This window comes from Lissotriton vulgaris, chromosome 3_1, assembly GCF_964263255.1.
Source record: "Lissotriton vulgaris chromosome 3_1, aLisVul1.2, whole genome shotgun sequence".
In the NCBI taxonomy this organism is placed as follows: Eukaryota; Metazoa; Chordata; class Amphibia; order Caudata; family Salamandridae; genus Lissotriton; species Lissotriton vulgaris.
Genome location: NC_141689.1, coordinates 1632575066 through 1632599152, shown reverse-complemented (window position 1 = coordinate 1632599152; position 24087 = coordinate 1632575066).

Here is a 24087-nt window from a genome sequence, read left to right as displayed (position 1 = left end):
CACATGTTTTAAGAAAATGGACTCACTTTTAGCTATGTTTTTATGGAATAAAAATAAATCTCATATCTCTCTATCTAAACATAGACGCCATACATGTATTGGAGGAGTGAATTTTCCTGACTACCAGCTATAGCAAAATATTTTTTTCTCTTCATCAAGTTTCTTTTTGTCGATTTCATAGCTTCTCCTCATTCCCACCACTTTGGTCATCTATAGAAAAATATCTTACTTCTTCTTTTTTTCAGAAGTAACTTGCCCAATCCTTTTGCCCTCTCCATTTGTCTTTCCCAATCTTCTGACACTTGTATCAAGTGCTTGCCATCCAATCTCTTAGTACTTCATTAAATCACATCTCCTTTTACCAATTACCAATATGGTATACTAAGTTGATGCAACTCAATAATAGACCTATTTTCTGGAAAGCATGGAAACATAATGGAATTAACTGGATTAGCAATCTATTTTATGATGATACACTGCTCTCTTTTCCCCAATCTCAATTAAAATCTAATTGTCCTAACTCCTGTAAATCTAGATTTTCTATTTTATTGAACCTCTTTTTCGACACTCTAATAACTACCTGAGACTTCTCCTGAAAAGCCTTATACTCATTCTCTACTTCAGATTCTCTCTAGTAGGCCTAAGGCTTCCCTGTTACATAAATTGTTCATGTATTCCCCAACATTAAGACTTACGTCCTCATTGAAATCTTTATGGGAAGCGAATTTAAGTCAACAGTGCTCAACCTCTCGTTGGCTTCACAAAACGTGTAGAACGGCTACTCTAACGTAGACACTGTTTTTAACATATCACAAACATTTACCCTACTCCACAATCCATGTCTCATTATGTTATTGTAGGTGATTCCAAATGTTGTACTGCACAGAGTCGAATAATTTAATGATGAGCCCTTTCCGTGTGGTTTTGGTCAGCAGTGTATTTAGTGCGTGTAAAGTTGGAGGTTCACTCAGAAACTGAGGAAATATTCCTCTCACCTCAGTGCATCGTCTGTATTATATGAAGTCTGTAGTGGGGTATGACGCTGTGTTTGGGGTATATTCTCTATTGTTATGACCCAGAAATGTGTCCTTCATTGTCTTTAAACTAACCTTACGAAGAATTTTGGTTTGTGTGTAATAGCTATGGCTGAACAGTATAGCACAGGAAGTTCTTGCGAGCATATGGCTTTTAATTAGCTCATGCACCCGGTTGGCTCTAGGCCGCCGTGGTGCAATGTATTGTGGTGAATTCCGCCCACACAGTGTGATCTCTTTATTCCGGTAAAATAACACTCAAAGGGATCAGATTAGCGTTGTCACTTTCTATTGCTGTCAGTGCCTTGTCGGTGTGCCTGTGCAAAACACTATGGGTTGCTCCATGCTGCTGTTGTGCCCGTCATGCTGGACCTTCCCACTGTGGAAAAAGGCAGGGCTTTAAGTGGGCTGGTTCTCACCGGGTCTGAGCACCGGAAGTTTTTTTAAGGGGGCCTCGAAACCGGTCTCTATCAAGCTTTGTTTTGTGCCCTGGCACAGGTGGTCCGTTTTTTTTTCCCTGACTGCAGTGACCAGGGCTGGACTGGTCATTCTGGACACCGGGCAATCCCCCGGTAGGCTGGATGGGGTGGGGCCTCGTTTTGTAACAGGGGGCCGGTTCTGTTGTTGGGGCCGATTTGGACGGCCGTGAGTCACAGTCGGTCCAAATCAGCCCCAAAAACAGAACACAGTGCTTACATTAAGCACAATCACGCCGCCTGTCTGACTGAGGCCTGGTATGAGCACAACGATTCTCATGCTGGTGCTGCGACACAATTCAAACTCCGCCGATTTCGTATCAATTACACCAGGTCTCCCCCCACTCATTATAAATTATTAAACCCTCCCTACACCACCTGACCTGTCACCTGACCATGATGATTTTGTAGTCATGCGCAGATGTCACTGCCTCCGCGTCTGCGCTCCATTGTTTTTTAGGGTGGGTGGAGTCTGCTGCCTGGTAGTGATGTGATGCATTGCTCATGCGCGTGACTCTGAGGCGAGGTCGAGGCAGGCATTCAGAGGCCAGAGAGAGACAGGGACAGGGAAAGAGAGTGGCACCCTGTAATTTATAATTCCCCCTGTCTGCCACCCGCAGGTGAGTGCTATTTTTTCAGATTTTTTCCTGGCTGTGGCCAGGTCTGATTTATGAGTGGTGGCACTGATTCAGGGTTCTCCATCAGAGTATGTTGAGTTCCAGATTGCAGTGGGATCAGATCCATGCCGCAAATGTGAAGTGGCAGAACGGGCAGTTCCTCTTCCAATTTATTTGGATAAAACAGTAAACTGGCAATTTGCAGAAGCAGAACTGTAGTTGAGCAGGGCAATGAGCAGATGTTTCCTTGAAATATATTGGTTGCAAACGATTTCTCCTTATTTGTGTGCGAAAGTACTGCAGTTTTACAATAGTCCAACTTGTAAACTGCAAGAGAGAAACATTAATGGACTTTTTGTCTCTTTTTACCTTCCTTTTTGCTTTGTTTTTCTCACTCTCTTTAATCCAATCGCTTTTCACTCACTCTTTCCCCATGGTTTTTATTTTGCCACTTTTGGCCTCTCCTTCCACACATCTCTCCATTATCCGGATTGACAGAACGTTTACGCCACATGCTTCACATGAGCACAGATCTCCGTTACCACTTTGGACGCACCCGTCCTGTGCCTTCCTGTCTCTTGACCCAGACACTGTAGGGGAATCTTAAATTCTTCCCCGTTCTATTACTTTTGAACCTTCACCTATGCCGCAACCGGGTTGGAATTAACACTGGTGTTGCGATTTCCCGACCTTTTCTACAAATTTTTCAGCCCTAAAGAGTCACATCTTCTAACCACGGTGTGATGAAACACGTATCGGCTGGTTTGTTTTCTTTAGTACTGACCAGAATTCAAATATAAATCTATTCTATATGAAACCCTGGATGTCGACCTTCGTTACTTCTTCCTTAACCACTTCCGCTCGGATGACAAAGCCAGCTCGTCATGGGCGTTACCTGCGCTACGCGCATGACGAGCTGGCTTTGTCACGTAACCCGCGATTTTTGAATATCCAGCGCACAGCGGGAAAACGCGGTAGCGCGGAAGCGGTTAAATATTGTTACATTTATTTGACATCAAAACCAAATATCCTGATACGTGTGCACAGGACTTGGACTCTCCTTCCCCACATGTTTCCCTTTGTTTTGCCTTTCCGTCTCTGTTATTTTGGACGGACTCAACCTCTGTTTTTTTAGCTCTTTTCACCTCTTTCAGACTCAGCCTCTCTTGCTCCTTCTTTGCCACTTTCCATTTCCTGTAGCCTTTTTGACACCTTTTTACCCCCAACACTGCTGACTCACCTGCTCCTTCCTGCTACCTCCTCATCACATGATCCTGCTCCGCCCAGCCCTTATCACCACCCCCAGGATCTCCTTCACCTCCCCCCTTTGAGCTTTTAAATGGTGGCCGCAGCATGGGTGTGTGCAATGTGTGTGCTACTGGTGTACGAAAAGTGGGTCAAAGGCAAGTTTGTCTATGGCCATCCGTGCCCCTCCTGTACCCAGCAGTAGCTCCCCTGGTCCTCCACCTACCTATTGTAGCTCAAGGTGGTCCTCTGCCAGAGCTCTCCATGCTTGGAATATTCAAAGCCCATCCCTGTGCTGCCAGCGGGCCTCCTCTGCCAGCACAGATGGTTATTTACCTACATTGCTTGCCGCTATTCCTATACCTCTTTCAGAACTCCCTCTGAAGATCCCCACCTTTCCACACACAAACTTGTCTAAGAGGACCCCACTATGCACAATACTCACCCATATTGACCTGTACTCTCCTCAACACCTACCTGTTCACCAAACATAGCACTGAAATCGGTGGCCTCCTGCAAGTCTCTCCGGGGTCCTACTCTTCCTCACTGAGAACTGGCTAAAACCTACTTACGTGTCAAATATCATGGCAGCTACATGGCCCAGTTACAAGATCACAAGATAGGACAGACCCACCAAACCTGGAGGAGGAATCACAAATATATATACGGAATACATCCACTGCTCCCCACCTCTGCAAACACCTATGAGCAGCTCAAACACCCAGCCTTCAAACACAGCATCTCGAGCAACACCAACCTAGTAAAAGCTTACTCTGTTATCCCCCAGTGCAAGATCCAACTTTTGAATCACCATCTTAGGCACCACTGCCCTTCTCATGCTCAACTCTACCTCCTTCATCCTCCTCGGACACCTTAACCTACACTTGGAGGACCAAAGTGACCCTAACACCAACACCCTCCTGGAAGACTTGCTCACACTCATATTTATTTAATAAGTAAAGGGCCCCACCCACATCATTGAACACCTCAACGACTGTCTTCATCAATCTCTCAGATTTCAGGGGGACAAGCCAACCCCTTTACCTGAAATGCCTGCTACCTCATCCAGTTTGACCAACACCAAACCTATCAACAGGGAGCCACATGCACCAAAACCACCAGATGCAACAAGAGCACAATCTCTGAGGCAACCTGGTCCACAGAGCTCCATACCTATATCCTGGGGCACTAAGAAGGCAACCTCTCCTGATCCATCACCAACTTCAACAACTGGATCTCCTCCTGTGAGATACCATAACTCTGATCAAAATTCATCACCACTTTACAAACCAGACCACAAGCAATTTGTCACACTGGCAACCTGCAACTCACCAAACGTCATTGCAAACAGCTTGAGCTGTGAAGGAAACACACCCATGATGACAACCACAGACAAGCTAACAACTCTGGGCCTGGGTCCGGAGGGCGTCACAACCGGGCTGGGACAGAATCAAAAGCAAAAGGGCCTGGGGCCTAAGGAAGGGGCAAGGGTCTAGGCCCCGCCCCTGGCCCAGTTCCACAGCACAGTGGCTTTTGTTTGTTGTTGTGTCACTTGTAGCAGGGAACGAGGTGGTGGCTGGGCTGGCCTCTGGCTCTAGTCTAGGCCAGGCTCTGATTGACAACTCCTCAGAGCGGGTATCCCGGCCAGCAAGTCTCACCTGCTGGTTATTTAGTGAAATGGCATTCCGGCATGTGTGTGCTCTATTAACAAACATAATACAACTCAAATAGGTGCACTGTAGTGTAGGAAAGGAAGTCTAGCATGTGAGGCAGAGGGAAAATATGTTCTTATGCATACCACGAGAGCCTGTGGGTACTCCATACCAGTTAACCGGTGCATGTGCGCATGCACAGTGACTGTAGGTATAGGTCTGTATACATATCTATGTGCACAGTGTGGATTATAGTAACATTGTAAAAGGGCTGAGTGGTTCTTTAATTAGAAGAGTGATGTAAAGAACTGGACTAGTGATTCACTTAAAGTCATACGTGAACAAAACAATAACAGAGAAGCTCAAAGTTATGTGGTCATAACAGACAGGGCTTGAAAAAAGAGCCCCTATAAGAAACACTCTTAATTTTTTTTTAAAAAGTGTGTCTCAAAGTGCAAGTCCCCTTTGACAATTGAGCTTTGCGTCCTAGTCATGTGTCACCCGTCACTTCACCACTTTCTCCATCGATAGATCAGTACATAGTGATTGGCTTCTGGAGTGATCCCTCACTTTCAGTAGAACAATTTTTTTCTTTTGTTATTCTTCAGGCTTCAAATGAGTACTCTTTAAATGGCATTTCTGTTGTTGATTGCATCTTCCAAGAATTTGCAATGCAAGAAGACACTATACTAGGGACAGTCACATATCTGTAAACACGTCTGTACCTTTAAGAAGGTAGCTTCCACATGTTCCAGGTCTTACTACTTCATGATTTGGATCGGAACCTCTGGGAGCATTTTCTTGTTAGTAAATATCGGACAAACCCCCCCCCCCCCATATTTCATCCCAAGTTCTGGTTTAGTGTTATCGGATGGTCTTCCTGTCTAACTAAACCTGAGCAATACTATAGGCGATTGCTCCTTTCTCAAAACTGTGCTCCAACTGTCTTGAAAATGATCCTGCACCTAGAGCCCAAGTATTTGGTCAATACTGTACAATGGCATGCAAGCTTGTGTCCTTGTTTACAGTATTAGGCAATCGGTATTGGTGTACGCAGCAGAGGTGCTTTGCTACCGCAGGACATGAAACTACTCCGCCACACTCATGATGAAATTAAAAAGGAAAGCTTCTAAATCAAAATAGTCTTCACGATTAACATCAGATATTGCCCTTTGTGCAAAATATATAAGAAAAAGGTGAAAACCTTTCCAAAGGGGGGTGCTGTGGTTCTACACATACCACCTTCGCATCTAATCCAAGAGAAAATAAATAATTCCAGTCATGAGGAATTTGATGCTACTGTGTTTCATACTATCTCTCCAAGGAAAGAGAATGACGAACCACCCTTTAAAGTTTCTCCAGACATAAGCATCCCTCATGTGGGAGACATTCCTTTTTTTTAAGATGACTGGCGGACCCCGGCCCGATCCTCTAACCTCCATGTAACTAACTGTGACAGCTGTGACTCTGAAACATCCCCCCTCCGAGGTCGAAACATGCACATGCTATAATGCGGACCTCTGAGTTGTACCCGGTCCAGGACCTCGAGGGGTGATGTCTAAGTTTGTGCTGCTGCCCGTTACGATTATAACTTGATTTCCAATTCCGACCATTCCATCGTCTCACGGTCAGAAGCATAATAACATGCATCTTATATCTATATGCGGGCATTGGCTGGTTACTCAGTAAATATACAAAGCACCAAATTTATTGGTATGCCGGAATGTATGTTAATACTAGACTTAAGACATCAGCAAGCTGTGGCTTTGCAATAAAATATTTTAGAAGTGCGTGTGCCAGGCGGGCAGCGTTGACTACACGCACACACCATTCAGGGTATAATTAATATCCCCTGCACGAGGTTATGAATCTGAATTGATGGGGTCACTAGTTGCAATGCGTTCCTTTTGATAAAGGCCTTCAGTCACAGTTTGACGGGTGGACTGATTGAAGCCAGCGTAGTGAGCAACCCTCGCAAGAGATGCTACGAAACTGATCTCTAGAGGAGATAGATGTTCTGCAGCCTCTGAGTGCTAACGCGATTCCAAATTGGGTAGTGTGGTCAGAGAGTGAAGAAATATTGAGAGCTATTGAACCCAGGGCTCCCGGGCCTACAAAAAAGGGACTGTCTGAACAATTAAACTTAAGGTTTTGTTTTTGTGTTCACTGATGCCACTGAAAGCAATACACAATATGTAATGAAAATGTGCTGTAAAATTCACCATTTTGGTATGTTGTTTTTTCAAAATTTTCTTTGGGGAAAATCCCCACCAATCTCCCAAGTAGCGGTCCGGCTCGCATGCTACGCGCGCTCTCTGCGCAGTCGGGCTCGCTCGCTACAGTCGCTCGCTAAGGGAAACATCACTTACAACGCAACTTTTACAACGCAGTGCCTTTACGAGGCAACTTTTACAAGCAAACCATTACAACGCATTGCGTTGGGGGGCTCTCTAGGATAGGGAATAGGTTTAATTTACTGTTCAACACCTTCCCTACTATCCAAGGGGACTGGAGTTGGAATAGTAAATTAAACTATTCACTATCCAGCGCCCCAAAGCACTATGCGTGGTAATGGTATGCGTTGTAAATCCCGGGTTGTAAAAGCATGCGATGTAAAAGCATGCGTTGTAATGTCGTACATCCGCACGCTAAGCGCTGGGCCTGGTGGGGTACCAAAGGGAATGATGGACAGATCCGGGTGGGGGCTGGTTTGGCAAAATTTGCCAGGGCTGCTTTCAGTTCCCAGTCCGGTCCTGGCAGTGACCCGCAACGATGTGCGCGTGGTGAGCGTTGTAGGGGAAGGGAAATCCTTTAAAGAGAGTCATTTTCTCTCTGGATTTCCCTTTCCTTTTTGAATCTCAGGAGCAGAAACCTTGTCCTGGTGTCACCACCAGGGCTTTAAGTGGAAGTGTTTTCAATATTATATACAAGCCATAGTTGCTGCTTTTTTATCTTATGCAATTAGCAGCTATTGACAAAGCCAATAGTCCTGACTTGTATGTATGATGTTACTTGTTGTATCATATATCTGGACGCAATGACAGGAACAGCAAAATACAAGTCGGGCGGCACACTGTGCTAAACACAGATTTTTAGCTTACGTGTTTTTAAGCCACACCCTTAATTACATTGGCCATGCCCCTTTGCCCCCCCCATTTTTCATCCCACTTAAAGTCCTGGAATAAGACTTATATTAAGCTCTGTTGGCTGTTATGTCCCACCCAATTATAAACCTGTCTCTTTGCGCTGAGGGGCCTGCTTTCACTATTGTGCCCCAGATTTAAATGTACTCTATTCCTTTGTTCCAGTACAGATATAATTGGGACTTCATGTCACAGATGCCCAGGACGGCAGCCATCTTGGGTGTGGTTGAGCTCATAATAGGCAGCCCTGTCCTATAGGGGCGGCTTACTATTCTTGTGCTATTGCTGAAGCTCCTTCTTCGCCGTCTTGCTGATTGGTCTCAGAAGCGGCCTTCCCTCGGTCTACCATCGCGCTGGAAGTGCGAGGGTGTTTCTAAAGATCTCTCGTGCCCAGTTGGCTCCTGCTGCAATTTTGAACGCATGAAGTAGTTGACGAGTACTTAGCTAGTGAGTTATTTACAGAGCAAGCCGTGCTGTGAGCGGCAAGCGATTTCGGGCACTTACATTCCGAGCAGCATGAAGTTCTAACTTTAAACTTGAATCCGCATGTTAACTCCAAAACCTACTGCAATATTTCAGACTTGTGGCTCGTTTTGAATTTTTGATGTATGTGCTGGTTTGCTATTTCTTTGGCAGGTACTAAAAAATCCTTGTGTGTGAAGTTACAAACAGACGATACTTTAAAATTTCTGTAGCAGTGACTAAAGCATTCAGAAATCAGTGGGTACATTTCGTTTAGTGTCTAAAAATGCATATTTGGTCCCACGTGTGATGCTTTCTTAGATGTGAGCATTTTATCATATGTGATTCAACACAGTGCACCATTGTTGCAACACTGAGAATATAACGAGCACCATTGTGGCAACGCTGAGAAAGTAAAGAAAGGATACGTCTAAATTGCAAAGCTATTTATGTTGGTGATGATTTGTTGTACCGCTTACCATTTTGCCTTACAGATTTTCTTCTCCGCTTTTCCCTTCAAAATATGCCTCTTGCCTGACCACTAATACTCAGCGCTATAACAGCATACTGAGTTGGAGGTGGCCCTCAAAAAGCATTGTGCAGATCCTGAGGAAGACAGCCACCATGACAATTGCTATATGTGAAATAGAGGTGTGCAGAAGATACCTGTAGTGTGCAAAATGTTCTTCTGCACACAAATTGTAGAGCTATAGATCCGGCGCACCAAAGCCACCCTGCACATATGGTAAGACAAGTGTCTCCCATTTCATCCTGGTTTGTTTCCCAGCCTGTGTTCGTTTTATTAGATGTGTTTTCAGTGTTAAAAAAAAAATTGCTGTGGTAGAATAATGGGGATTTTGACAAAGAGGTAGAAAAACCATTATGGCTATTCTATCCTCCATAGGCAGTGGAAATCTGAACCATCTATCTACCTGATCCTCAAGTTATGATATGGCTCTATCATAGTTAGTTATTAAGTTCGAAGTCAAGGTCTCTATGTATCCAGATACACAGGTATTTCACAGGGTCCTTGCTTCATTGCAAGGTGGTTAGTGGAGAATTATAGACTTTTTCCAATTTATACTCAGGCCTGAGTATTGCCCAAATCATATACATATTCTCGTACTATTGGTGCTAAATAGATGGATGGATCTTTTAAATATAAGACCATATCATTTGCATATATCGATATCTCCAGGAGCTTTAGTGTAAATTGCAGACTGAGGCATGGTATTGTTGGTAAAGGACATGTGCTAGTGGCTCCAGCATGAATGAATGCAAAGAGCAATGGGGAAGAGGGCAGCCTTGCCTAGTACCCCTATATACATGCGTTACAAATAACTTTAGTGCCCCAACTTGTACTACAGATATTGACTTTGCTCAAGTGGAAGAATTAAGCATGGGAATGATCTTCTGCAGAAGTGCGCTCTCGTTTGCTGTGGTCAGTGCCATCTTCGGCCTTGAGCTCATGATGGTCTCCCTCATCTGCGAAGATGTTCACTCGAGGCATAAATGGTTCCTGGGATCTCTTCTCATTATTGTATAATTTGTTGTGTCTTCAGGAGGTGTTTTGGGATTTGTAATTGTCCTGAGAAACTAGGGTTGTTTTATGACGTAGTGCAAAGACCATATGCAGTTTATATGCTGTGGTTCGTGTTGGCACAAATCTAGACTGAACTAGTAGCACCAAGTTGGGGAGGAGGGGGTGCAGGTGAGTTGCTAATATTTTAGCTAAGATCTTTACCTCATTGATAAGAGATAATAGTTGATATGACTTGCATTGTTCCAGTGCTTTGCCAGGCTTCAATAGGGCAATAATAGGTGCTTCCCTGAGAGTTTGAGGTAATACGCGTTTATTGTACATTTCTTCATATATAGTGTGTAGCTGTGGTGCAAGAAAAGTAGCAAATTCTTTTGTAAAATTCACCAATTATGCCATCTAATACTGGAGTCTTGCCATTCGGGAGAGTACTTGTAGTTTTTCATTTGTCATGCTGGGCTATGATAGATATTCCCGTTGGCCATTCGATAACAATGCTAAGACAATGTTGTCTAGATATTCTGTTATCTCTCTTGTAGATACAATGTTTCAGGTATTATAGAGGTTAGTATAGAGATCCGGAAGGTTTGCTAGAATAGAAGCCATGTCACAATGCTCCCTGCTGTCTGGGGATATTTTTTACAATACATGTGTGAGACCAGGTTGTTTTTTGTATATAGGCTTAGTTCCTTTCGGGTTGTCCCATCTCTCAAAATGCCAGTGCCACTGACCGCCTGGTAATATAATGTATTTTTTGGTTGGCTATATTTTTAAAAAGCATCTTCATCTTGAATGGCAGCTAATATGTGGGGGTCAGGACTGGACTCATAACTGCGCTGAAGTGCATATAATTTTTGTTCTATGTTCCATAATCATGCTGCTAGAGCTTTGAGTATTCCAACCTGCTTGCTAATAGAAACCCCCTTATAGTGGCCTTAAATGCCTCCCAGAGTGCACCTGCACTATCAATTGAACCCATATTATCTTTAAAATACATAGTGATATCAGAGCAGATCTCTTCTCAGTACCCCAGATCCAGTATGGCCTTTGCCCGAAAGCACAATGCAGAGTGCATAGGGGTGTAAGTTGGAATTTTCAGCTCAAATCGGACAGGTGTATGATCCGATAAGTACTTGGGCTGATGTATAATGTTGAGTGTCCGTGCAAGGGCACAATTTATAGGTATTTTTTAGAAAAATGCTTTTTTTGACAAAGGCGGTGACAATCTTAATTTATTTCTGACAGGTCTATCATCCATAATTTTGCATCTGCTATGCTCTCCTAGCCATTAATTTGGTATCAGGGTGGGGTCGAAACTTCGACGTATTCTATCAAGTGTTAATGATCACCCACAACAATTGAGAATAACTAGACTATTTGCTAGTTGGGTTGAATCACTTCTACACCTCACACTGTGTTTAAATGTGTGTCTCCAATTTATGTTCATTTGTTATGTATATATTGTGTTGTGATTAATAAATATTTCTGTTTTCACTTCATGTCGCCAGTTTAAGTGTAATTGTATATCTGTGTGTGCATATATTTGTTGTTTTCTCATTTTTGAGTGCACAATTTCTAGCAATTTGCTATAAAATCATATACTGACTCAGAAGTATAAAAGATTCTTTGGTTTGAACTTAATTTTGATATTTCTCATTGAATGCAAGTCTCATCTTGATAGAGGGACCAATTGCACAAATAAGCTACACGCTTTCTGAAGCTAATAGGTGGCAGAACCACTGTTCACACCCTCCCTGGTAACCAGTTCTCGGATGCTTCTTAGATCTTTTAGATTTTGCACCCTCAAAGACCTTAAAAAAGTTTTACCGTTGTCACTCCCGAATGTCTCACACTGTGCATACGGTGGTGTCCTACATCCTGCTCTTTAAATTCAGTTTGACTTATACTGCTATATCACATCTTTTACAGCTTTGAGAAAGCCCTGGTCGTACTGACCCCTTAGGGCGAAACTTGTGTTAGCTGTTGCATCATTTACAGTATAAAATAACACTCTGGAATAACAAGGATGTAACCAGTAAAAAACTTTTTGAAGACAAGATAAGACAACTGTTTTCTTCAAAAATCACCAGAACCCTAAAGTGAGTCTTCCGAGATATTTAAATACACTTACTAATTAGGGAGTAGTACATGCTCAAATGTTTGCTGGACTGATAACATTTTTGCGTCTTTTATATTGTTGATTTAATTGTTTATGTGCTTTTATTGGTTAAGTTTGTTTATAGTCTGATTTTAGTGGTTAGTTTAGTTTTAGTGGAAATTTTAGTTATGTCCTATGGTTAATGCTAATTTAGGTTATATTTATAATGTTTAATACATAGTTCGATAGTTTTGAAGATATATTAATATTTAGATTGCTGTATAAATGTTTGTATTTTATGTAAATATTTTTTCACTTAAATGATGTATTTAGTTATATATTTTATTGCGGTAAACTATAAATATTTTAGTGAAGTAATAGCATTTTTTTATTTAAAAGTGTGTATATATATATATAGTTTAATGTCTATTGTAATCTTTTTGTAAGTTAAAAAGTTGTTTTTTTATGATTATTAATGATAATGTAATTATTTTGCCAATATTATTGTTGAAGATATTGTGTGAGGCAATATTTTTGACATATCATGTGTTTATTTAAAGGTAACGATATTTAGGGTTTCGATATTTGCGTTTTCGATATAAGTAAAAATCAATCAATATTTTTAACAATGATATCTGGGATCTTGATCTCGATCTCTATGGTTTTATTAGTTAAGTATGGGAAGGCAATATTTTAGTTAACAATATCTATTTTCCGATATTTTTGTATTTCAATATTTCGTGCATCAATATCATGTCAGTGATTCTTCCGGATGTATGACGTTACAACGCATGCTTTTACTACGCATGCCTTTACAACGCGGTTTTTACATCGCAATCCATTACAACGCATAGCACTTTGGGGTGCTGGATAGTGAAAAGTTTAATTTACTATTCCAACACCAGTCCCCCTGGACACTAGGGAAGGTGTTGGATAGTAAATTAAACGTATTCCCTATCCTAGAGCGCCCCCCAGCGCAATGCGTTGTAATGGTTTGCGTTGTAAATACCGCAATGTAAAGGCACTGCGTTGTAAAAGTTTCGTTGTAACGGTTGTTCACCGATCCTTCCCGTAGTCCAACTTGCCGGTGACTGCAATGTGACTGTTTTTCTGGTGTTGCTTGGGAGCCATTTGAAGAGCTTCCTTTACATCGTCAATATGTGATGAATATAAAAAAAGTGATATGTAAAATGCTAGGTTTTAATCTCAACAATTTGTAATAATTCAGACTGAATTTTAAACTGTCATTTATTTTTGCCCACCGTGCCACCTCAGACAGGAATCAGCCAAATGCAAATCAGCCTTCGCTCTGCTTCAATAGCATTAGTCCAGTCCTTTCTGCCAGGCCATATGTCTTCGGAACCGGAACACAAGCAAATCCACTGATTCAATATGGGGCAAACTGGTTTCCATGGGATCCAGAATACAAATTATACTTCAAAGAAAAACGGCGCCCTTGAATATTTATATACTTTACTTTAACACATAACCAAAGTGGAAACACATACGCTGGAGGAACAGTTGCAGTTAGTTCAATGAATGTTGCAACAATGTCATTCAAATCTGTGCCCAAAATAGTGGGTGCTTCAAATGGTTGTGCAGTAAAAGTAATTGGTGACAAGAGTGACAGGAAGTATGTCTACACTGTAAATAAGCCACAAAGGTTGACTGCAAAGCAGTTAGTTAGAAATCGGAATGCACAGACTCTAGTTCGAGTTCAGGATTGAAAACTGTACATTTTGATAATACAGTCAACATTTCATCCCCCTATAAAGTGAATCTTAAGCAGGATGTTTATCAGGACAACACGAGGTACCAACCTCTATCTCGGGTATTCAGCTGAATCTGAATTGACCTTATGTCCCAAGAAAATGCAACACTGGTGCTCCATCCCAGATGCCGACAGCTCAATTTGATTTCAATTTAAACTAAGAAAGATTGTGCTAGTGCTGTTGATTGCGCAATGTGTCAAACACAGGACTTTAAAGATGGACCATTTGCGGAAGGGCAACCAGTGTCACGTAGGAACAAGTAAAGATATCAAGGCTTGAAGTGGTAGATACAGAATGAGGTTCGGCTGCAGAATTTTTTATAGTCTGTAAATGGTGTGAAAGATAGAGTGGTGACCTATCTTCCTTGACAGATGCGTGTCTGTATGTGTCACAGTCCACATTACCTCAGTATCCAGGGGCTCTCTGTGACCATGCATGTCTTTCTTCACACCAAGGGAAAGGCTTTAACAGGCGCTCATTCTGAAACAACATATGCATTAGACAGCACCTGCTGCTAGAGTGCCTTGTGTGTCCAGCATTCCTCAGTCAACCATAAAAATGTCAAGATAACTATTGTGATTAATGTTCCTGCTGGAGAGAGATTGGAGTTTTGTCTAGTGGCAGTTCTGATTCATCATAAAGAAGCACAGAGGGTTAATATGCCCACTGCAAAAATCATGTATCCTGCAGATAACATAACTTTATTTTATGTGGATAACTCAGTGGGTTACTGCTTTTATCACAGAGAATTTTTTTTGTTACTTGTAGTTTACAAGATACAATCCTAACAGGGGCGTAAGCAGACCCTAACTTTGGGGGCGGGCTAACACTTAGAACAGTGGAGGTGGAGTCATAGTGAGCGCTGAATCAGAGTCACCTTGGGGGCTCCCTTCACTATTTTGGTACAATACCTGATATAGAGGTGTCATTATACTATATGATATCTGGTCAGTAATGCCTTTTTAAGTGCACTGGGCAGTAATGTTGGGCTTAGCATAACAAGATTTTAACAACACTTAGAGTGGGTTTAGGGTTCTCCCTCAAAGAATTTTTGAAGAATGAATAACAAATGTTGTTTTGTTGTATTACATATTAAGCCATTCGACTTGGTAAAATGCAGAATTTCAGATTCTAGCTTCGAGTACAAACAGCAGCTAATGATTCATTCATTAGTACACTTTTCCATTTCCGTTTGTCTGAACCTAACCATCTTAAAAACAATGCTTACAAAACATTTGGGTGCCAACCACCAAATTAGTTTTGCCAGAATGCCACTGGTAAAACAAATGTTGTAGTTATTGTTTTGTTCATAATATATTTACCAGCATACAACACCAACACATTTGCAAGACTGAAGTTAGCACATGAATCAGCTGTCTTGCATCTGGGGGGAAGAATGCCTCTTTCTATGTAACATATAGCATTTTGAATCTGCATTTCCATCCAAATGTTACCCCTAAATTTTAGCTGCAATTAGAAATGATTTACTATGATATGCTTAGGTGCTCCCATGGATTGAAATTGATATCTCAATTGGAAAGATATTGAGTGTACAAAGAGACTGAAACTGAGCATGAAGTATGATTATCCAAAGTGCCACCTCAACACAAAATTAATCCAAAAACTTTCAACATACTCATATGAACTGGTAGCTCTTTTTTTGTGAGTTTTATATGGCGCAAACTTGACCAGAAGGTATCAGAGCGCTTTACATGAGCACCAGTTGCATTACAGACAGACACATTTATTTTGTTAGGCACAGGGATATTAAGTGATTTACCCAGAACCATAGGATGTTGAGGGTCCATTGCAGAGGCTCAAACCCAGTTCCTCAGCTTTGAGGTCGGCCGCTCTAGCCGTGGGGCTACATCCTCTGGCCTCATCCGCTCAAGAATACTACATGTAAATATAGTTTATTAAACTAGTTGGCCACATTGCTTGAGCACATCTTCAATTCTGTACAATAAATGGACAATATAAAGCATTTAATGTAGCAAAAGTGATAGGGCTAATTCAGAAATGGAATTAAAAAAGGTTCTGGACCATTAGGAGTAAGTAGCATAAGGAAAATAATGAATTGCAGACACACTAGATATGACAATGTTGCAACAGAGAGGTTTGCAGAATAGACAAGCCCAGCATTCCTCATACCAACTTCGTTTGAATTTCAGAGGTCGAGTACTGGCACATCTGAACAGGAAAGAAGCACTTCAAGACAATAAATACAAGCACTTGGCAGCTGCCATTTCAATAACTACCTACTTGTTGACTCAACCCATGGTCATCTCTAGACACGGTCATTGTTTCCAGTATCACCATTTCTTGCCACTGGACCACTTTTTCTTTCGCACCCTCTCATGAATCTCTTCCTTCTCTTTCCATCTTTCTATTCCTCCCTCTGTGTAGCTCTCTTCTATATCTATTTTTCAATCATTTGCTCTATATCTGGCTACACCCTGCCATCCCTTTTTCCAAACTTTCTTGTCATTGTTTACTTCATTTCTTTTCTCACACTATTTAGAAGCTTTTGTGTGCTCTGAAAACCTGCATCACATACACAATGCAATCAACAGGTACAGTACAGACTGAACGTCACCAAATGGTATCTAGGACAGAGAGCTGCAAATTCAAGGCATTCGGTCTGTAAACTTAAGGTTAGGGCGTTCCACCGGGTGGTGACATGGGGCAGAGGAGAGGTAGGGTGGGGGTGTAAAATATGGGAAAAGGATGATTACAGGTAGGTAACATAAAAAATAAATAAAACAAATTCTGTTGCACGCGCCGCATCACATTTGGCGTTGCAGAGCACGCAACGAAATTCGTTTTATTTATTTTTTACGTTACTTACCTGTAATCGTCCATTTCCAGTATTTTACACCCCCCCCCACCCTGCCCCTCCCCCACCCCACGTCATCGCCCGGTGTAACGCCCTACCGGCACTGGGTTTTGCCTAAGCCTGGATTGTCAAATCCAGCATTGCCTGGTCCAGCAATTACCACTGACAGGGCTATTGGTTAGAGATCAAGCATTAAGCATGTGAGCAGTGAAATCGAAGGTTCTGTGATATTGTAGTTAACCATAACTGGCAAAAATCAATAATTAAATGAGAAGCCTATAGATGTGCACAGTACATTACAATATACCATACTATTCAGCAAATATTCATAGTGTTGGTGTGTGCTGAAAGAAAAAAGCTGTGTTGAGTGAGCATCTGAAACACATGAGGTGTAGGTGCTGTGGGAAGTGGTGAGGGACACCACCTTTGCCACGCAGTCAAAAGCCTGCATGCCTTTACCACGCAGGCGACATTACCAAGCATATTTGTTGTAAAAGTTTTAACAGTAAGTATTGGTATGTTTTTTTTTGTTGGTATTACTTGTTTTATTAAATATATATATATATATATGAAACCTACTTGAGGCTGCTAGTAGGTATTTATAGTTAGGATGTAGTTTCCATAGGAAGAGAGTTTTGTCATTTGCCAATGACGTTGGCGTCGTTTGACGAATCCTCGTGAAAAGTTAAAAACTAGTTTGCTGCTCACATCAGCTGCTGTCTTGAAAGATTCGGGGTGTTCCGTCAAGCGGGGGGGGGATTTGAAAACGCATTTGCCCCATGTTAATTTCCATAGGAACTTTAGACAAGGCTACAGCTGGAACTGCAGAACGGAATTACACCAAGTATGGCAGGAAGGTAGCTGTTGGTCCAGAAAGCAACGTTTTTGTGAACTGGTGTAAATCCATTTAGAAATTGTGGAGTTATTTAAAGGTTTTTCAGATATACAACTGGGGACGTGAAGGGCTCGCCCCCTTGTACCACCACTCTACAAATGCATCTCTTGGTGCATAACTGGTTGGGGGATGAAGTCCCCTTGTCTCTAGAGGTTTCTGGGGGGCCCACAAGCCCTCCTGCTACCTCTAGTAAGTCCCACATAGTTGTGGCTGACAGGGCTTTGGAGGCCACGCTCCCGTTCTCCACCACTCTGCAAAGTCCTCTTGGATGCTGAGGGTTCTTGGGGGCCCATAAGCCCTTCCGTTACCTCTAGTAAGTCCGACACTGTAGGATTCCTGAGAGCTGGTCAGAATACCCTCCCCCTTTCTCCACCACTCTGAAAATGTGACTATTAGTTAAAAAACCATCAAAATACACTTTAAAAGCAAAGGTTACATTGCTGCTATAGTTAGGAAATACAATTTGAAATACCGTAGAAATTTACTTAGAAAACCAAAGGCTACAGGGCTGCTATCGTTAGGAAATAGAATTAAAAAACCTTTGAGATTCACTGGAAAAACCAACGGTTGCAAGGACATTACAATTAGGCTCATATTTCACTCATATAAAACCAGTGAACTTCAGCAGTTTAGGTTACGTGAGCTAACTATAACTTACGCCCCTGCGATGCACAGCTCATGACCTCCCATATTACATCACTCATACCATGGTCAGTGACATCACTGATGATATCTCAAATGACATCCCAAAACCCTAAATATTCACTTACCACCCTAAAACTCATACACACCCTAAACCCTAAAGCCACCAGTCATAGTTGGATGTTCTCTGTGGTGGAGGGTGCCCACAAGGCTGGGGTGAGGATTCCGATGCTGCATCCCTCAGTGAAGATAGAGCTGGAGACAGGGACCAGAAGTTCAAATTAATATATTTCTACAACAATGCGACTGATTTAGATGCAGATATACTTAGCATTTACCTCCCAGACTTTGCCAGACTAGGAGGCCGAACCAAGGGGGTCACCAAGGTCCCTGGAGGTAAGGAAGAGAATGCACTGGTTTCCCTGCAGTTCCATCAGAGTCATGGAGGTCATAAAAAAGGTGGCATTCCCTTCCTAGGGCTCAGAGTGATGCAGACAGATGTGTTTTCATTGCATAGCACCTTGACAACATTGTGTTCTAGTGTGGCATAGGCTCCACAACTGCAACATCTCCCACGAGTACTTATGCAGCTGGGCTGGTCAGCTTCTTCTGGTCCAGAGAAGACGTGGCTTGGCAGTTTGGTCTGGACTATTCTCATGAGGCACAGGGTCAAGACTGATTTGCATATGGCCATGTCTGAACTGGGGTGGCTTGGTGAGCAAAATAACGATCTGATGACTGGGGGTGAATGTTTTGCCATTGTGCAACATTCCGTCCATCATCTTGTGTGTTTTGCTGTTCACCCTATGTGGGAAGGGTATGCTCAAACGTGGGTCCCGTGCTCACTAAGCCACTGGAGTCAAGCTATCCAGGCTGATGAAGGCTGATAGCCATAAACCGGTCCTAGGATGCTTAATTCCGGTCCAGGGAAGACATGGCTTGGCAGTTCGGTCTGGACTGTTCCCATGAGGCACAGGGTCAAGACTGATTTGCATATGGCCATGTCTGAACTGGGGTGGCTTGGTGAGCAAAATAACAATGGATTAAATCCAGATCTGTGACTGGGGGTGAATATGTCTGAACTGGGGTGGCTTGGTGAGCAAAATAACGATGGATTAAACCCAGATCTGTGACTGGGGGTGAATGTTTTGCCATTGTGCAACATTCCGTCCATCATATTGTGCGTTTTGCTGTTCACCCTATGTGGGAAGGGTATGCCCAGACGTGGGTCCCGTGCTCACTAAGCCACTGGAGTCAAGCTATCCTGGCTGATGAAGGCTGATAGCCAGCAAACCGGTCCTAGGATGCTTGATTCCGGTCCAGGGAAGACATGGCTTGGCAGTTCGGTCTGTACTGTTCCCATGAGGCACAGGGTCAAGACTTATTTGCATATGGCCATGTCTGAACTGGGGTGGCTTGGTGAGCAAAATAACGATAGATTAAACCCAGATCTGTGACTAGGGGTGAATGCTTTGCCATTGTGCAACATTCCGTCCATAATCTTGTGTGTTTTGCTGTTCACCCTATGTGGGAAGGGTATGCCCAGACGTGGGTCTCGTGCTCACTAAGCCATTGGAGTCAAGCTATCCTGGCTGATGAAGGCTGATAGTCAGAAACCGGTACTAGGATCCTGCATTTTGGTCCAGGGAAGACATGGCTTGGCAGTTCGGTCTGGACTGTTCCCATGAGGCACAGGGTCAAGACTGATTTGCATATGGCCATGTCTGAACTGGGGTGGCTTGGTGAGCAAAATAACAATGGATGAAAACCAGATCTGTGACTGGGGCTGAATGTTTTGCCATTGTGCAACATTCCGTCCATCATCTTGCGTGTTTTGCTGGTCAGCTTCTTCCAGGCAGGTTCTTCTTTGAGGAAGAGGGTCTGTTAGCAAGCACTTTCTTTTTCTGAAATTGAACCTTAGGCTGAAGGAGGAAGAGGTACTGGGAGTGCTCTAGGAGAGACCTTCAAAGCAACTTCCAGTATGGGGCACTAATACACTACTCTGATGCTACCCTGAACCAGAGTTGGACATGCCTGTTAGGCAGTCTGGCACTGCTGGATGGCCCAGCTTGAAAGGGCCTCTGTGTGGGTTTTTATTTCTATCCCTTGTGCTGGATGGACCAAACAAACCCGCCAACACATGGGACCTTTCAAGCTAGCCCATTTGGCAGTGCCACGCTGTCCATCACTGCCTTATACTGCAAGGGAAGCAAATTAAACTAAACCATCCACCATTCTAGGTTGTTCCATAGAGAGGGGAACAAAGATGGAAGCCCTGATACATTCTTCCAAATGCTCTAAAAGGCTCCAAACACAACCCGACATACAAAGTGTACATACATTTCCACAGACTTCCTAATCAATTTAAACAAATGGTTAAAAGAGACCTGAAAATCCTTTCATACGCAGCAGACCAGTAGCTGTCCACACTGAAACAGACAAGTAAAAAGGCAAGTGCCTTCAGTAGGAATCCTGCTACTGCTACTGCCAGCCCCACACTGCCTGAGAGAGAAGAAAGTAGTCAAACTCATATAGAAGGTCCACATTGACTTCCTCCCCAAATGGTGAGGGGTTTAGGGCTGTGTAAGAGGTTGGCCCCTCAGAGATCTCTGTGGATTGTTGAGATCACTGGGAGAAAATAAAATAAACCCTGACTATTACAGAACAAACAACAAGGAGAAGGCAGCGTCCCCTTCAGAGACATGCAAGAGACATTCTGTCCCAATAATGACTTTCCCTCCTTTCTATCTTTAATCAAGCATAAATATTAATGCTGCGCTCACTGAAAGGCTGGTATGTATGCTCTACTGTTTCTTATGATTGCCACACTCCACCTCTGGGTGGTCCTCATCCATCCAGGCACAAGTAGCGTTTCTTGATTTATCTTGGACACAGCATCTTATACTCCTGGGTGGGTCCAACAGACACTTGTCTCTTAGGGTTGTTGCATCTCCACTCCATAGTGGGCAACCTAGGCTCATGTAAGAAAGTGTCTTTGGGTGTTCCTGGGTCATATCATCTCCAACCCTGGGGTGATTACATTTATTCATGTATGAATGGTGTATCTTGATCTTCCTGTTTCAGAACATCTCTGCTCATTGGTAAACCATTTAAGAATGCTGTATTGATTTTCATTGGGTCACACTCTTCCTTTGAATGGGCTTCAAAGCCAAATCTAATGACCAAGCACAGCAGACACAACTCACTCAAATATCACCATAATTAAATAATGATAGTAAAGTATGATAGGCTACATGTATGCAAATGGGAGCTCTACCTTCCCACATCTTTCTGCGTCATACCTTTGTTTAGCACAGTAAAATATTGCCAAAAGTTTGTATCACATATCTGAACTTCAAACACAAAACCAACATGCTTTAAATATAGACTGCAATATGAAACATACTCTTTACCAGCCAGCAATACAACCTGAGAATATGCCTAACAGAGCACCCAGAAAACATGTTCAGGTATCACTAAGGTTAGGAAAGTGCTATATAAATGCTGCATTAAAATGAAATCAATTCACAAAACCAGTACCAAAACAAGTTCTGTAGGATTGATAATTCTCTGGTTAACATTAAATAGGCATTACATAAAGGAGCTGGTGGGGAGTCCACTTAATAAGCTATCTGGTACCTAGGACTGGAGCCTAATCAAATGCACTTTTATTAAAATTAGTGTACATAGGACATATAGGGTAAAATCATTCCAACTCATGTACATTTACACCAAGAAAGTACATTTGACTTTATTAATGTTCATCTGCTCCAAGAATTCAAATCTATGAATGTATATACACAGACACAAATGTACATTTATATAGAATCTGCACAACACCCCATTAATAAGTGTCAACTAAACGCTTTGAAACAGAACTGACTATATAAGTAACCATATTCATTCAAGAGAAAGACAAAACAGCGAACATGTCTGTCTGCCAAAATAAAAGAATGCCTACTCTTTGAAAACCAATAAGGATGCATGAAACATAGCGACTGCTCAGCAACTTTTCAGTGCCTTCAGAGGAGCCACCATGGCAATGGCAGCTTTGAAGGTATAGAGATCTCCACCAGGTCAGCTGTGATCTCTAAACACCATAGGTGGTAATCCATAGGAAAGCAATGGTTAGTACCTCTGTTGCCCAACTGCATGAAGGGCTGCCTGTAAATGTTTTTTGGAGATGTTTGAGTACTTCTTGTTGCTGTAGGGACAAATGAGTTAATAATTCCTGTATAGTGGTTTCAGGCCCAATCTGACTTGCAACGTCTTCCTGTAACATACGTGGGTTCATTTTAGTTACACAGTAAAAAGGTGATACCCCGATCCCAATGTAACTAAAATTATTGTAGGCCTATTCTGCCATCGGGAGTAAGGTCTTCCACGCAGTGACACTGGTTGTCAATAAAAACCTTAGGGTTTGTTCCAGGGACTGATTTACTCATATAGCCCTGGGGATGTTACTGTTTTTACTTTGATATTTCATGACTCGGTGGCCTGTTTTTACTTTTAAAAGTCTTATTTTGATATCTGTATGTTTGATTTTTGTCGTTTAGGTCTTGTTGGGTTTAGATAAAAATAATGTATTTTTCTAAACTTGTGTGGTGTCCATACTTGGTTATTGTTAGAAATGGGGGTCTCTAGTTGGCAATGATTAGCGCCTTTGTCCAAATAGGGACCCGTCCTTCTAGTCAGGATGTGGGGAATACACTACTGAAATGATCCCTGCTCACCCATTTGATAGCTTGGTACGAGCAGTCAGTCTTATCTCAGAGGCAGTGTTTAAAACATTTGCACATAACCAACTGTAATACACTGAAAATAGTACAAAGTACACCACACCAGATTTAGAAAGATTACCACTATTTATCTGAGCAAAAGCCATAATAGACAAACATACAATATTAAAAAATATGTTCTTTGCAAGAATAATTTAAAATGCAGTTCCTTGAAAGCGGTGCTGAAAACAACAGAATCCAACAGATCCAGCTGACCCCATCGGTGCGGACCGACGTTAGTGTCAGCAGACTAGTAGACAGTACCTTTGGCTCCGGCCGACCACGTCAGTGTGGGCCGGTTGTTGCAACTGTCACGGTTGCGATGTGAAGAGTAGCCGTGCCCTCAAGTCGCAGTGCAGGCAACAGTTCAGTGGCGGTCCTCCAGCGGCATCCGTGAGATCACAGTGCAGAGTGAGGCGGTGCTCATTGCGGTGCTGACAGGTGACAGTGCAAGCGGTAGTGCCGGTTGATGGGAGCTGGCATCGGTCGGCCCAGACTGCAGTGTGGGACGAGGCGGTGCTTTGTGTGACTTGCGAGCGGTGCCCACAAACCATGGTGCGGTGTTGGTTCTCGAGGTCAGAGTTCAGCGACATCGTCAGCGAGGCTAGGGTGGCGGAGTAAAGCGAGGCAGTATGGAGTGCTGTGACCACAGGTCTCTGTGCTAGCAGCGGCTCAGTGTCATCATCGGTGGGACCAGGGTTGCGATGTGAAGTGCGGTGGTGGCCTCTGCGGTGCCTTCATTACTCAGAGCCAGCATTCAATTTGGTGGCGGTGTCGGCTGCTTTCCCCCTCTGTGGCAACTGAAACCCACGTTTCCAGAGGCGGTACCCAGAGGTAAGTGAAGTCTTTGCTGTCCCTGAGACTTCTTGAACAGGAGGAAAGCTCTATTTCAAGCCT